The 12,946-nt window shown below is 51.3% G+C and overlaps 1 long non-coding RNA gene across 1 annotated transcript in view; it reads right to left on the minus strand.

Annotated features, from left to right (window-relative positions):
- LOC140422794 (uncharacterized) overlaps positions 1 to 12,946 on the minus strand; it is a 208,034-nt gene that overhangs the window by 1,237 nt on the left and 193,851 nt on the right. Inside the window, exons 2-3 of the long non-coding RNA XR_011947610.1 lie at positions 9,802 to 10,219; positions 8,921 to 9,214 (exon numbers count right to left, since the gene is read on the minus strand). This is a non-coding gene — a long non-coding RNA (uncharacterized lncRNA). The remainder of the gene's footprint in view (positions 1 to 8,920; positions 9,215 to 9,801; positions 10,220 to 12,946) is intronic.

Raw genomic sequence — 12,946 nt, forward strand, 5'->3', positions numbered from 1 at the left:
AAAGGTGATAGGTGAGGATCAGATGGGGTTCGTGAGAGGGAGGCAGCTCTTTTCAAACGTTAGAAGGGTACTGAACGTCGTTATGGCACCGGCGGAGGGGAAGGAAACAGGTGATTGTGGCATTGGACGCTGAGAAGGTGTTTGACCGGGTAGAATGGGGGACTTGATGGCAGTTCTGGAGCGGTTAGGGATTGGACCAAGATTTGTGAACTGGGTAAAGCTACTACATAAGGAGCCGAGGGCGAGTGTCCGTACAAACGACATCAGCTCGAGATGCTTTTCACTCCACCGTGGGACTAGGCAGGGATGTCCTATGTTCCCCCTGCTGTTTGCACTCGCGATTGAGTCGTTGGCCATCGCATTAAGAGGTTCGGGGATATGGAAAGGAATAGTGCGGGGGGGGGGATAGAGCATAGGGTGTCCTTATATGCCAATGACTTGCTGTTATACGTGTCGGAACCGAGTGTGTCGATAGGGGGAATGTTGGAGCTGCTTCGGGTGTTTGGGTCTTTCTCAGGGTTCAAACTAAATCTAGACAAGAGTGAGTATTTTGTGGTGTCTCGGCCGGGGGTGGGGGCAGGGGTGGGGGGGCTGCCATTCCGTCGGACAGTGTCTCACTTTAGGTATCTGGGGGTGCAGGTTGCCCGGGAGTGGGGGGGGGGCTCCGCAGGTACAACATTTCTAGTTTGTTGGGGAGAGTGAAAGCTGATCTGGCAAGGTGGAATGGTCTCCCTCTGTCACTGGCGGGCCGGGTGCAGGCAGTTAAAATGAACGTGTTGCCGCGATTTCTGTTTATTTTTCAATGCCTGCCGATTTTCCTGCCAAAGGCTTTTTTCAGAGAGATTGAGGGAAGGATTACTTTGTTCATATGGGGAGGGAAGGTGGCCAGAGTTAGAAAGGTGCTGCTACAGACGCGAAGGCAGGCAGGGGGTTTGGGTCTTCTGAACCTGATGTCTTACTACTGGGCGGTGAATGTGGAGAAGGTGCGGAGCTGGGTCAGAGGGGTTGATTCCCAATGGGTCAGAATGGAGGCGAGTTTATGCAGGGGGTCGGGACTGAAAACACTAGCAACAGCGCCGCTCCCGATGGCCCAGGGGAAATACTCAGGGTGTCCGGTAATAATAGCTTCATTGAGAATTTGGAGGCAGTTTCGCCAACACTTCGGGTTGGGGGCAGGGTCAAGGGAAATGCCGATTTGGGGGAACCACAGATTTGAGCCAGGGAAGTGGGATGGAAATTTTCGGAAATGGGAGGAGAAGGGGATTAAGACATTAAAAGATTTGTTTCTGAGGGGTCAGTTTGCAGGATTGAAGGAGCTGGAAGCTAAGTATGGGCTGGAGCAGGACGAAATGTTTAGATACATGCAGGTTCGAGATTTTGCCAGAAAGGAGATTCAGAGCCTCCTGGTGGAGTCGGCCTCCACATTGCTGGAGGAGGTGTTCACGACAGGGGGACTGGAGAGTGTCGGCGGTTTACGGAGCTATTTTGGAAGAGGAGAAGGCACCACTGGAAGGGATCAAAGCAAAGATGGAGGAAGAGTTGGGTGAGGATATGGAGAAGGGGTTCTGGTGTGAGGTAATCCGGAGAGTGAATGCCTCCACCTCGTGCGCGAGGTTGGGGCTGATACAGCTGAAGGTGGTATACAGAGCACACCTCACGAGGGTGAGGATGAGCTGATTCTTTGAAGGAGTAGAAGATGCGCGTGAACGTTGCCGGGGGGGGGGGGGGGGGGGGGGGCGCGCTAATCACGTTCATATGTTTTGATCCTGTCCAAAGCTAGAGGATTACTGCAAGGAGGTTTTTAGGGTAATTTCAAAAGTGGTGCACGTGAAACTGGACCCGGGCCCCCGAGAGGCCATATTCAGGGTGTCGGACCAGCCAGGTTTGGAAACGGATGCAGAGGCAGATGTTGTAGCCTTCACCTTGTTGATCGCCCTAAGGTGGATCCTGATAGGTTGGAGAGCAACCTCTCCACCCTGTGCCCTGGCGTGGCGGGGGGACCTGTTGGAATTCTTGACTCTTGAGAAGGTTAAGTTTGAACTGAGGGGAAGGATGGAGGGGTTCTACAATTCATGGGCGTTATTCATTATGCACTTTCAAGAACTGGATAACATCGAACATTAGTTGGGGCGTGTGGGTGGGAGGGTCGGAGGGAGGGGGGCGGTGTGTGTTAATGGCGACTATGGGTGATTCCTGATTCCTTTTTGTCATTTGTCTGTGTGAACATGCGGGCTAATGTTTGGGGTTTGGTGGGAGGATGGAATCGTTGTTATTGATATGGAGATTGACATATTTGTTACTGATTATTGTTTATTGTTGTTGGGTGTAAATTTGGGAGAAAATGTGAAAAAGGAGAATAAAAAATATTTAAACAAAAAAAAACATGTGTGGGATTCTACGTGCACAAACCTGCAGCATTTATCTATAGTGTAGTACGTACTGTGTGGCCACAATGCAATTCCTAGCATCTTTCAGATTCTCTGCATATGGTGCACAGTGCAGAAATGTGTCTGCAATGATCTTTTGGAGGTAATTCTTTTAAGAGGACCTTCTTGCTCTGGAGAACATAAGAAATAGGAGGAGGAGTAGGCCATTTGGCGCCTCAAGCCTGCTTTCTTATTCAATAAACTTATAACTGATCTGATTGTGGCTCCAAGTCCACTTTGCTGCCTGCCCTGATAACCCCTGTTTCCCATGTAGATAAAAAATCTGCCTAGCTCAGCCTGGAATATATTCAATGGTCCAGGTGCCAGAACTCCCTGGGGCAGAGAATTCCAAAGATTCCAACGATCCTCTGAGAGAAGAGATTCCTCCTCATCCCCATCTTAACTGGGTCACCCTTATTTTGAAACTATATCCCTTAGTTCTCCTATAAGGGGAAACATCCTCTAGGCTTGCCAGACCCCCCACAGAATCTTACATTTCTGAATAAGATCATCTCGCATTCTTCTAATTCCAACCTGCTCAACCTTTCCTCCTAAGTCAACCCGTTCATCCCAGGGATCAACCTGGTGAACCTTCTCTGTACAGCTTCCAAGGCAAGTATATTCCTTCATAAGTATGAAGGCTCAAACTGTACATAAGTGCAGTCCTACCAACACCCTGTACAAATGTAACAAGACTCCTCTGCTTTTATCCTTCCTTTCCCTTGTAATAAGGAGACCACAAATCATTGTTGGGTCCTGCAGGGGATTATCTGGTCCTGTTGGACAAGGTGACATTTTGTTGGCTAGTTGGTAAAAGAAAATGGTTCAGCCGATTGAAATAGTTGGCCTCTCTTGATGGCCTTGTTCTCATTTCAGGCTTGAATCCACTTCAGGCGAATTCTGCCTTCATGAAATCTTTCAATTAAAAAGCAGTTCTGACATTTATAGTTTCTCTCCGCAGTTTAACCAGCTGTAAGATGTCGCTACTTAGGAGCAGAAAAATGTTCTCCATAAATCAAAAACCATATAAAGCATGCTTTCATGTGTTGATGAAAAATTAATTAACGATTGGCAATAGATATTGAACCAATGGTATGTGCGTTAAATAGAGGTTCCTAGGGGTTAAACATTAATTAAAATTTCAATTGTGAACTGTATGGTTGACCATTCTGAATTATACCAATTGAGGGCAGCACGGTAGCATAATGGTTAGCACAGTTGCTTCACAGCTCCAGAGTGCCAGGTTCGATTCCCGGCTTGGGTAACTGTCTGTGCGGAGTCTGCACGTTCTCCCCATGTGTGCGTAGGTTTCCTCCGGGTGCTCCGGTTTCCTCCCACAGTCCAAAGATGTGCAGGTTAGGTGGATTAGCCATGTCCAATAAGGTTAAGTGGGGGTTACTGGGTTACCGGGACAGGGTAGAGACGTAGGCTTGAGCAGGGTGGTCATTGTAAGGGCTGGTGCAGACTCGATGGGCCGAATGGCCTCATTCAGCACTGTAAATTCTATGATTCTATGATTTAATAACCTGAATTTCGCAGTCAGCGCAAAGTGACAGCATTCACTAACCAGTGCACTGTCAGTTGCCCACAAAATGTTTGTGTGCTTTTGACCATAAATGTGCTGTCATCAGGGGCTGGATTTAACACTACACTGCCAACCGGTTTATAAGTGGGGGGCAGATTACATCCAATGGACGGTCTGCCCATAACCTATCTCTCCACCCCTGACCCCACTGCAATTTTACCAGTGGCAGAGGTGGCATAATGTGTTCTGCCTGCCCTCGGGTCATTTGACGCCCTTATGTGGACAATTAATGCCACTTAACGACCTCATCCCACCACTGCAGGGATTAAATCGGCAGCACCAGAGGCCCATGCCAAAAGCCTAGCTCGCAGGTGTCTCTGTATGGGCTGGTGGTAGACACGGGGCTGGCAGTCTCTCCTTAACTGGTTCCTTAAGTCCATCAAAGGGGCCGCCACCCTCCGTGGTGTTACAGCCGCCCATCCCCCCTCCCCTCCCAAGTTCTTCTCACGTCATGACAAGCAGAACACCTGACTCCAGCCTATTAATGGACAATTGGCCACAGCGCCTTGTATATTTCAGACCCGGAAGACTGATCCAGTGTGACATCCCCCACAGAGGAGCTGTGGCATCTGTGAGCAGAGTAGGTACGGCGAGGCTTTTCGACCAATCAGACTGAAAAATCCTCACTGAGGAGATTGTGGAGGCATTGGGGTGATCTTTCAGGAATCACTGGAGGCAGGAAGGGTCCCAGAGGACTGGAAAATGGCTAATCTAACACCCCTGTTTAAGAAAGGAGGGAGGCAGAAGACGGGAAATTATAGGCCGGTTAGCCTGACTTCGGTCCATAAGACCATAAGACCATAAGACATAGGAGTGGAAGTAAGGCCATTCGGCACATCGAGACCACTCCACCATTCAATCATGGCTGATTTCAACTCCATTTACCCGCTCTCTCTCCATAGCCCTTAATTCCTTGAGAAATCAAGAATTTATCAACTTCTGTCTTAAAGACACTCAACGTCCCGGCCTCCACCGCCCTCTGTGGCAATGAATTCCACAGACCCACCACTCTCTGGCTGAAGACATTTCTCCTCATCTCTGTTCTAATGTGACTCCCTTTTATTCTAAGGCTATGCCCCCGGGTCCTAGTCTCCCCTGCTAATGGAAACCACTTCCCTACATCCACCCTATCTAAGCCATTCATTATCTTGTAAGTTTCTATTAGATCTCCCCTCAACCTCCTAAACTCCAATGAATATAATCCCAGGATCCTCAGACGTTCATCGTATGTTAGGCCTACCATTCCTGGGATCATCCGTGTGAATCTCCGCTGGACCCGCTCCAGTGCCAGTATGTCCTTCCTGAGGTGTGGGGCCCAACATTGCTCACAGTATTCTAAATGGGGCCTAGCTAATGCTTTATAAAGCTTCAGAAGTACATCCCTGCTTTTATATTCCAAGCCTCTTGAGATGAATGACAACATTGCATTTGCTTTCTTAATTAGTCATCGGTAAGATTTTCGAATCCGTTATTAAAGATGAGATCGCGGAGTACTTGGAAGTGCATAGTAGTCAGCACGGCTTTGTCAAAGAGAGGTTATGTCTGACAAATCTGTTAGAGTTCTTTGAGGAGGTAACATGGAAGTTAGACAAAGGAGAACCAGTGGACATGATTTATTTAGATTTCCAGAAGACCTTTGACAAGGTGCCGCATAGGAGATTGTTAAATAAGTTAAGAGCCCATGGTGTTAAGGGTAAGGTCCTGACATGGATAGAGGATTGGCTGACTAGCAGAAGGTAGAGAGTGGGGATAAAGGGGTCTTTTTCAGGATGGCAGCCGGTGACTAGTGATGTGCCTTAGGGGTCTGTGCTGGGACCACAACTTTTCACAATATATATTAATGATCTGGAAGAAGGAACTGAAGGCACGGTTGCTAAGTTTGCAGATGTTCCAAAGATCTATGGAGGGACAGGTAGTATTGAGGAAGCAAGGGGACTGCAGAAGGATTTGGACAAGCTAGGAGAGTGGGCAATGAAGTGGCAAATGAAATACAATGTGGAAACGTGTTAGGCTATGCACTTTGGAAGGAGGAATTAAGACAGAGACTATTTTCTAAAGGGGAAATGCTTAGGAAATCAGAAGTACAAAGGGACTTGGGAGCCCTTGTTCACGATTCACTCAAGGTTAATGTGCAGGTTCAGTTGGCGGTTAAGAAGGCAAATCCAATGTTAGCATTCATGCCGAGAGGGCTAGAATATAAGACCAGGGATGTACTTCTGAGGCTGTATAACGCTCTGGTCAGACCACATTTGGAGTATTGTGAGCAGTTTTGGGTCCCATATCTAAGGAAGGATGTGCTGGCCTAGGAAAGGGTCCAGAAGAGATTCACAAGAATGATCCCTGGAATGAAGAACTTGTCGTATGAGGAACGGTTGAGGACTCTGGGTCTGTGCTCGTTGGAGTTTCGAAGTATGAGAGAGGATCTTATTGAAGCTTGCAGGATACTGCGTGGCCTGGATAGAGTGGACGTGGAGAGGATGTTTCCACGTGTAGGAAAAATTAGAATCACAGGACACCATCTCAGACTAAAGGGACGATCCTTTAAAACAGAGATGAGGAGGAATCTCTTCAGCCAGAGGGTGGTGAATCTGTGGAACTCTTTGCCGCAGAAGGCTGTGAAGGCCAAATCACTGAGTGTCTTTAAAATAGAGAGAGATAGGTTCTTGATTAATAAAAAGATCAGGGGTTATGGGGAGAAGGCAGGAGAATGGGGATGAGAAAAATATCAGCCATGATTGAATGGCAGAGTGGACTCGACGGACCGAGTGGCCTAATTCTGCTCCTATGTCTTATGATCTTATGGTCCTATGACACACCCAGGTCAAGGCTGGACTTTCCAAGTTGGGTCGCAGTCTTGGCAACAATTCTGGGTTGGAAACCCAAAATTGATCGCAGTGGGGGAATGAAGCAGAATCTTCCTGAAGGCAGCCAACTCAGATGTCATCTCCAGGAACCATGTCCAATTAAGGATGCTGGGTGGACCAGGCAAGCAGGAGGCCCAATCAGTGGGCCCAGAGCAATGTCTGGCGAGCAGCCCCAATGGGTGATGGGAGTGCTGCTGAGGGGTGTAAGCTAGTGTGAGAGTGTATCAACATGGATGAGCTCTTCAATGCGTTCTGTAAATGTCAAATCGGAGAGGCACACTTCAGTTCAGGCCATCCGTGTGGAGGACGAACCATTCGGCAAGACTGGTTGTAGCTCCCTTGGTGGACTTTTGTCTTATTGAGGCATGCAGTCGCAGACTCTGTCGGAATAGCCACCTAGCACGCTGACAAGAGGCTGCCTCTAGAGAGCTGGTGGTTCCATGCATGGGAGGAAGCTGTTCCGAGATCCCATCTCTATCGGAAAATGTTCCCTAATTTGCCTCTTATATGAGATAATTTGCTCTTTGTCTCATCGCAATGGGCTGCTGACTTTACCGCTCGCCCACCTAGTAAGATCACCCAGAGGTGGGAATGGATCGGGGAGCTGTCCCAATGCAGATCCCCTGGCCGGGATTCTCCGAAATCCGGGGCAAGTGTTGATGCCGGCGTAAACACCAGTGTGGTGTACGCCAGCGTCAACGGGCCTCCTGGCCCAGCAGTTCACAGGTCTTTAGGGGGCTAGCACGGTGCCGGAGTGCTGCGCGCCGCTCCGGCGCCGAAAGGCAGCTCTGCACGGCCGGCGCGGGCCAGTGCATGCATGCAACGGCTGTCTCCGCATCGGCGCATGCGCCTGGTTACTGTCTCCGCGCCGGTGCAGAGCAACATGTCGGGGATCTATACAGCGGGCTGCGCGGAAGGAGGTAGGCCCCCTGCAGATCGCGGCCGCCCACCGATCGGAAGCCCCCGATCGCGGGTCTAGGCCCCGTGGAGGCCTCCGGAGTCAGATCCCCCCCGCCCCCCCACCACGACGTTCACCGCGGCCGCGGGTCCGAGCTCTTGCCGGGTGGTATCAGGTTTGAACCACACCGGCGGGACTCGGCGGTAGTTCGGCCCGTCGCCCGCGGAGAATCGCCGTGGGGGCCTATTTCAGCGGCCCCCGACCGGCGCCACATGGTGCCACCTTGTTCTGCGTACTGCCCATCAGATGCACCACGGACAGGAGTGGGGGGGGGGGGGGGTTGAAGGTGCTGTGGTGTTCCGGCACCATCCCTGCGGGAGTCACCAACAAGGGCCCCATCACCATATCCTCCCTCAGGGTGGCTGATGGCCTCTGGGCTACACCAGGGGCAAGCGGAGCTAACCCCTGGGGCTCCCCTGCCACCTGGCGCTTGAGGTCCACTTCGTTTTGAACAGGGTATCAATGCTCATGGCCATGGAGCAGAGGGAGTGGGCCACCTCCCTCTAGGGTTGTGTCACCTCACACAGACTGGGCCAAGTCCATCTCGGAATGGGCCACTTCACTCTGGCATTGTGCCACATCACCTAGTAACTGTGCCACCTCCCTCTGTGACTGGCTAAGGTCAGCCAGTGCCCAGGCAATGCCACCATCACCCTCAGCCATGACCCATTGGGACTGAGTCAAGCTCTAGAGCCCCGCTGCAATGCCCAAGGTTGCTCTGGTGTAAAGCTGCCTGTGACAGAGCAGCCCTGTCCTAGCCTTGGCCACCACCCGCACAGAGTGTCCCAGGCCTTGGACGTCCTGACCCATGGCTGGTATCTTCGCCCCCAAGGCCTCCAACATGGACGTCACCTGTTCGGTGCTGGCCCCTGCAGTTGGTTGGACTCCTCCAGCTGCACCTGAAGGTACTGGATGGTTGCTGACAATCCCTCATGCAGTCCCTGGTTCTGCACCTGCATGTCCACTATCAATGGGACTGCCCTTGACAGAAGCCCGAGACCCATCAAACCCCTCTACCTCTACCGGATGTACTGCTGCATGTTTGAGGTGAGTAGGTAGTGCCCTAGGTGCCTCTTCATTAACGTACCCAGCCGAGGTGAATGTCTCTGGGATGGTGGAGGCAGCTGTGACGGAAAGTCATTGTCGTTCCTGGGCAGTGCCTTGCCGACCGAGGTAAACCAGGGTTTTCTGAAACCCCGAGCCAAAGCGGAGATTCAACAGCACTCTTCCAGAAATGTGGTGGTCTGGTGGACTGGTGCTTCGGGGTGTCTCGGGCTGCAGTTTGGAGGCTCTCGTCACTGTACATTGCCTTGTCATTGCTGTTATCTGCTTGGTGCTGGGGTCGGGTCACCCGAAGGGCCTGCCTCGTCGCCAGATGATTCTGCAAGACACAAGACATGACGCATGATTGAATGGCGAGTTGGGGTAGTGGATAGTGTAGGGGTGGTGTGGACATGTGGGGTGGTAGGGGAGGTGGTGTGGAGATAGTGTGGTGGGTGGCGAGGGGGTGCGGTTGAGAGGGTGGTGTAGGGTGGTGAGGAGGTGGTGAGGGACTAGTGAGGGAGTGGTGTGAGGTGCATGCCGCACATGCTATAGGGAAATGCAACAGTGGTTGTCCTCCACCTTGGTGGCTGCCCTCTCTACGGGCCCACCAACTAGGTCCAGTGCCCGGCACTCCACGGCAGTGAGGGGCCCCTCCGGTCTTTTCTGTCTCCAGTGATTATGGCTGCCTTCTGCTGGGAGGTGAGGGCGGGAGCCAGAAAGAGCAAAGTATTAGGCAGTCGGAAGCATGCAGCACAGGGCAACTGGTGGCCTCCGTACCTGGCCGTGGCGGCCGGTATGGGTTCTGGCATGCGGTGTAGGATGGGGTGCACACATACTGCCAGTGGGTGAGGTCCGGTTGCCCTCCGGGTGTTACGGGTGTGTGGGACTGGGATTAGTGCTAGGGGCACAGTGCTGGTTACTCACCCTGGCTGCCCTGAGTAGGTCGTGCAGCTTTTTCTGGCACAGCTGGCCGGTCCTGGTGGTGGGGCCCACGATGCCCACAGCCTCTGCCACCTGCGCCGAGGCCCAGTGTATAGTGGTGGATGGTGGCCTCCTTCCCACTCCTGGGTACACGGCATCCAGCATGGTCTCCAGCTCGGCGTCTGCTACCCAGGGTGCCACTCTCTGTGCTGCCATCTTGTTGGCTGGGAAGAGTGTGTTTGGGGAGTGGCGTGCTAATATCCGGCTGCAGCTTGTCAGCCTCTCACGTGTCAACCCCGATCCCGGTGAATTGGACACCGTTTTTCATTGGAATCGATTGTGTTCCATGTGGCGCCGGTGCTAGCCCATTAACGGTTGTCGTAGAAGTCCACGATTCAGGCCCAGCAGCAATACTTAGTCTCTGAAATGAAAAATCCCACCCAAGGTTTATGGAATCTATCCTCCTAATTTAACCCTTTAAGTCCTGGAATTTGTGCTGACAACCTTCCACGGTCAATATGTGGCTGAGCCTAAAATATAGATATTAGGAAGCCAACCAAAAGCTTGGCTGAAGTGGTTGGATTTAAAGAGGGTCTCATGGGTAGAGACCTCTTCCCATGAAAGATAGCTTGAGGGGAGGCGGTAGCATAGTGGCATTGTCAATAGACTAGTAAACCAGAAACCCAGGGTAATGCTCTGGGGCATAGTGCCATGCAGATAGTAAAATTTGAATTCAATAATAATCTGAAATTAAAAATCTAATGATGACCATGAAACCATTGTCAATTGTCGTTAAAAACTCATCTTGTTCATTAATGTCCTTTTGGGAAGGAAATCTGCCATCCTTACCTGGTCTGGCCTACATGCGACTCCAGACCCACAGCAATGTGCTTGACTCTTAACTGCCCCCTCAAGGGTAATTAGAGATGGGCAATAAATGCTGGCACAGCCTGCGATGCCCATGTCCCATGAACAAATTAAATTCAAAAAAGCTTCAATTTTGGCAAAACATTTACTTTGTACTTCATGCATCTCTGAGCAGATCCCGGCTACTGATGCTGGTCTTTTCCCAACATGTTGGGTTGGATCCCTTTCATTTCACTGCTCTTTTCCAGTCAATTTTACATTGTCATTTGCGGTTCTTACATACTAATGTACAGGGGCTGACTTGTAATGCGGAACAAGGCCAGCAGCACGGGTTCAATTCCCGTACCGGCCTCTCCGAACAGGCGCCAGAATGTGGCGACTAGGGGCTTTTCACAGTAACTTCATTGAAGCCTACTTGTGACAATAAGCGATTATTATTATTGTCGATGGCGGAAATGTACCGTCACATCAGGCTTCTTGCATTGCAGACAGTGTGGGTTGGGGTGTCAAGGCAACATGTTTGTCCCGACATCCCAGGATTAGTCAGGGTTGGGTATAGTGCATTGCATCCTCAAAAGCAGTTGTCATTTTGGTTAAGACATGACCATTAGACAATGACTGAGTTTCCATGAAGAGATTCCAGACTCCCCTCAGCAGAAGTCAAAAATCACTCATCCCAATCAGCAAATGGCACAGGTTTTTCTGTCACATACTTGTAGGTTTGGCTGTCCTCATAGAATGGAGAAGAATCTTCTTCCAACTAGGAGCAAGGGTTGTGCTAGCTTGTTTTTGTGAGGGTGGCGGGAATGGGCTTTGCATCCAGTGAGCAGGCTGAGCACTCATGGAGCTGTTTCCTCTGTCATCAGAAAAGCAGTCATGTTCCTAGTGGTCTCCCAGACACCTGTCCAGAATAGTTGGATGCAGAGGCATAATCTGAATATGTGAGAGGAAGAACATTTCTGCTCACAGCCCCTCAAGCAAGTAGTCTGAAATGGAGGATATTAAAAACAAAGATGTTGGAAATACTCAACAGATCAGGCAACATCTGTGGAGAGAAACACAGTTAATGTTTCACATTGATGACCTTTGATCAGAACATCAGAACAATATATTTTAATAAATAGTGAATTTTTCTTTCATTCGATCATGGGATGTGGGCATCGCTGGCTCAAACAGCATTTATTGTCCATCCCTAATTGCCCTTGAGGGGGCAGTTAAAAGTCAAAGAACATTAGTGAACCAGATGGGTTTTTACGACAATCAACATCAGGGGCGGGATTCTCCCCTACCCGGCGGGGCGTTCCGGCGTAATGGAGTGGCGGGAACCACTCCGGCATCGGGCCGCCCCAAAGGTGCGGAAGTCTCCGCACCTTTAGGGGCCAAGCCCTCACCTTGAGGGGCTAGGCCCGCGCCAGAGTGGTTTCCGCTCCGCCGGCTGGCAGGAAAGGCATTTGGCGCCACGCCAGCCGGCGCCGAAAGGTCTAAGCCGGGCGATGCATGCGCGGGAGCGTCAGTTACTGCAGACGTCATCCCCGCGCAAGCGCAGGGCAGGGGGTCTCTTCCGCCTCCGCCATAGTGAAGACCATGGCGAAGGCCGAAGAAAGGAGTGCCATCACGGCACAGGCCCGCCCGCGGATCGGTGGGCCTCGATCGCGGGCCAGGCCATCGTGGGGGCACCCCCCGGGGCCAGATCACCCCCCCCCCAGAACCCCGGAGCCCGCCCGTGCCGCCTTGTCCCGCCGTTCAAAAGGTGGTTTAATCCACGTCGGCGGGAGAGGGTTGACAGCGGCGGGACTTTGGCCCATTGCGGGCCGGAGAATCGCCGGGAGTGGGCCCGCCGACCGGCGCGGCGCGATTCCCGCCCCCGCCAAATCTCTGGTGGCGGAGAATTTGGGACACGGCGGGGGCGGGACTCACGCCAGCCCCCAGCGATTCTCCGACCCGGTGGGGATCTGCAGTGGCAAGATTCGAACCTGGGTACTAGTCCAGTGACAATATCACTACGCCACTGCCTCCCCCAAATTCTGTAGAATGACCACCAGTTAGTTTCACATGAAGTGATCGATTTCATTTTTGTTCTTCCATATTTCTGGACCACTATGACTTTCTGAGGACTTTGGAATATTGTAACGCACCTTCGCTGAAATATTACAATCAGTCACTCTAATTTTATAAAGAGTTGCATTTATATTCAAGTGATATGAATCGTCAGTTAATCCTTTTTTGGGGGTGTTATTTGCAGGAGGAATGTTGGTCAGAATGACAGGAGAACTCCCAATTC

Source organism: Scyliorhinus torazame, chromosome 5, assembly GCF_047496885.1.
Source record: "Scyliorhinus torazame isolate Kashiwa2021f chromosome 5, sScyTor2.1, whole genome shotgun sequence".
NCBI classification, from domain to species: Eukaryota; Metazoa; Chordata; class Chondrichthyes; order Carcharhiniformes; family Scyliorhinidae; genus Scyliorhinus; species Scyliorhinus torazame.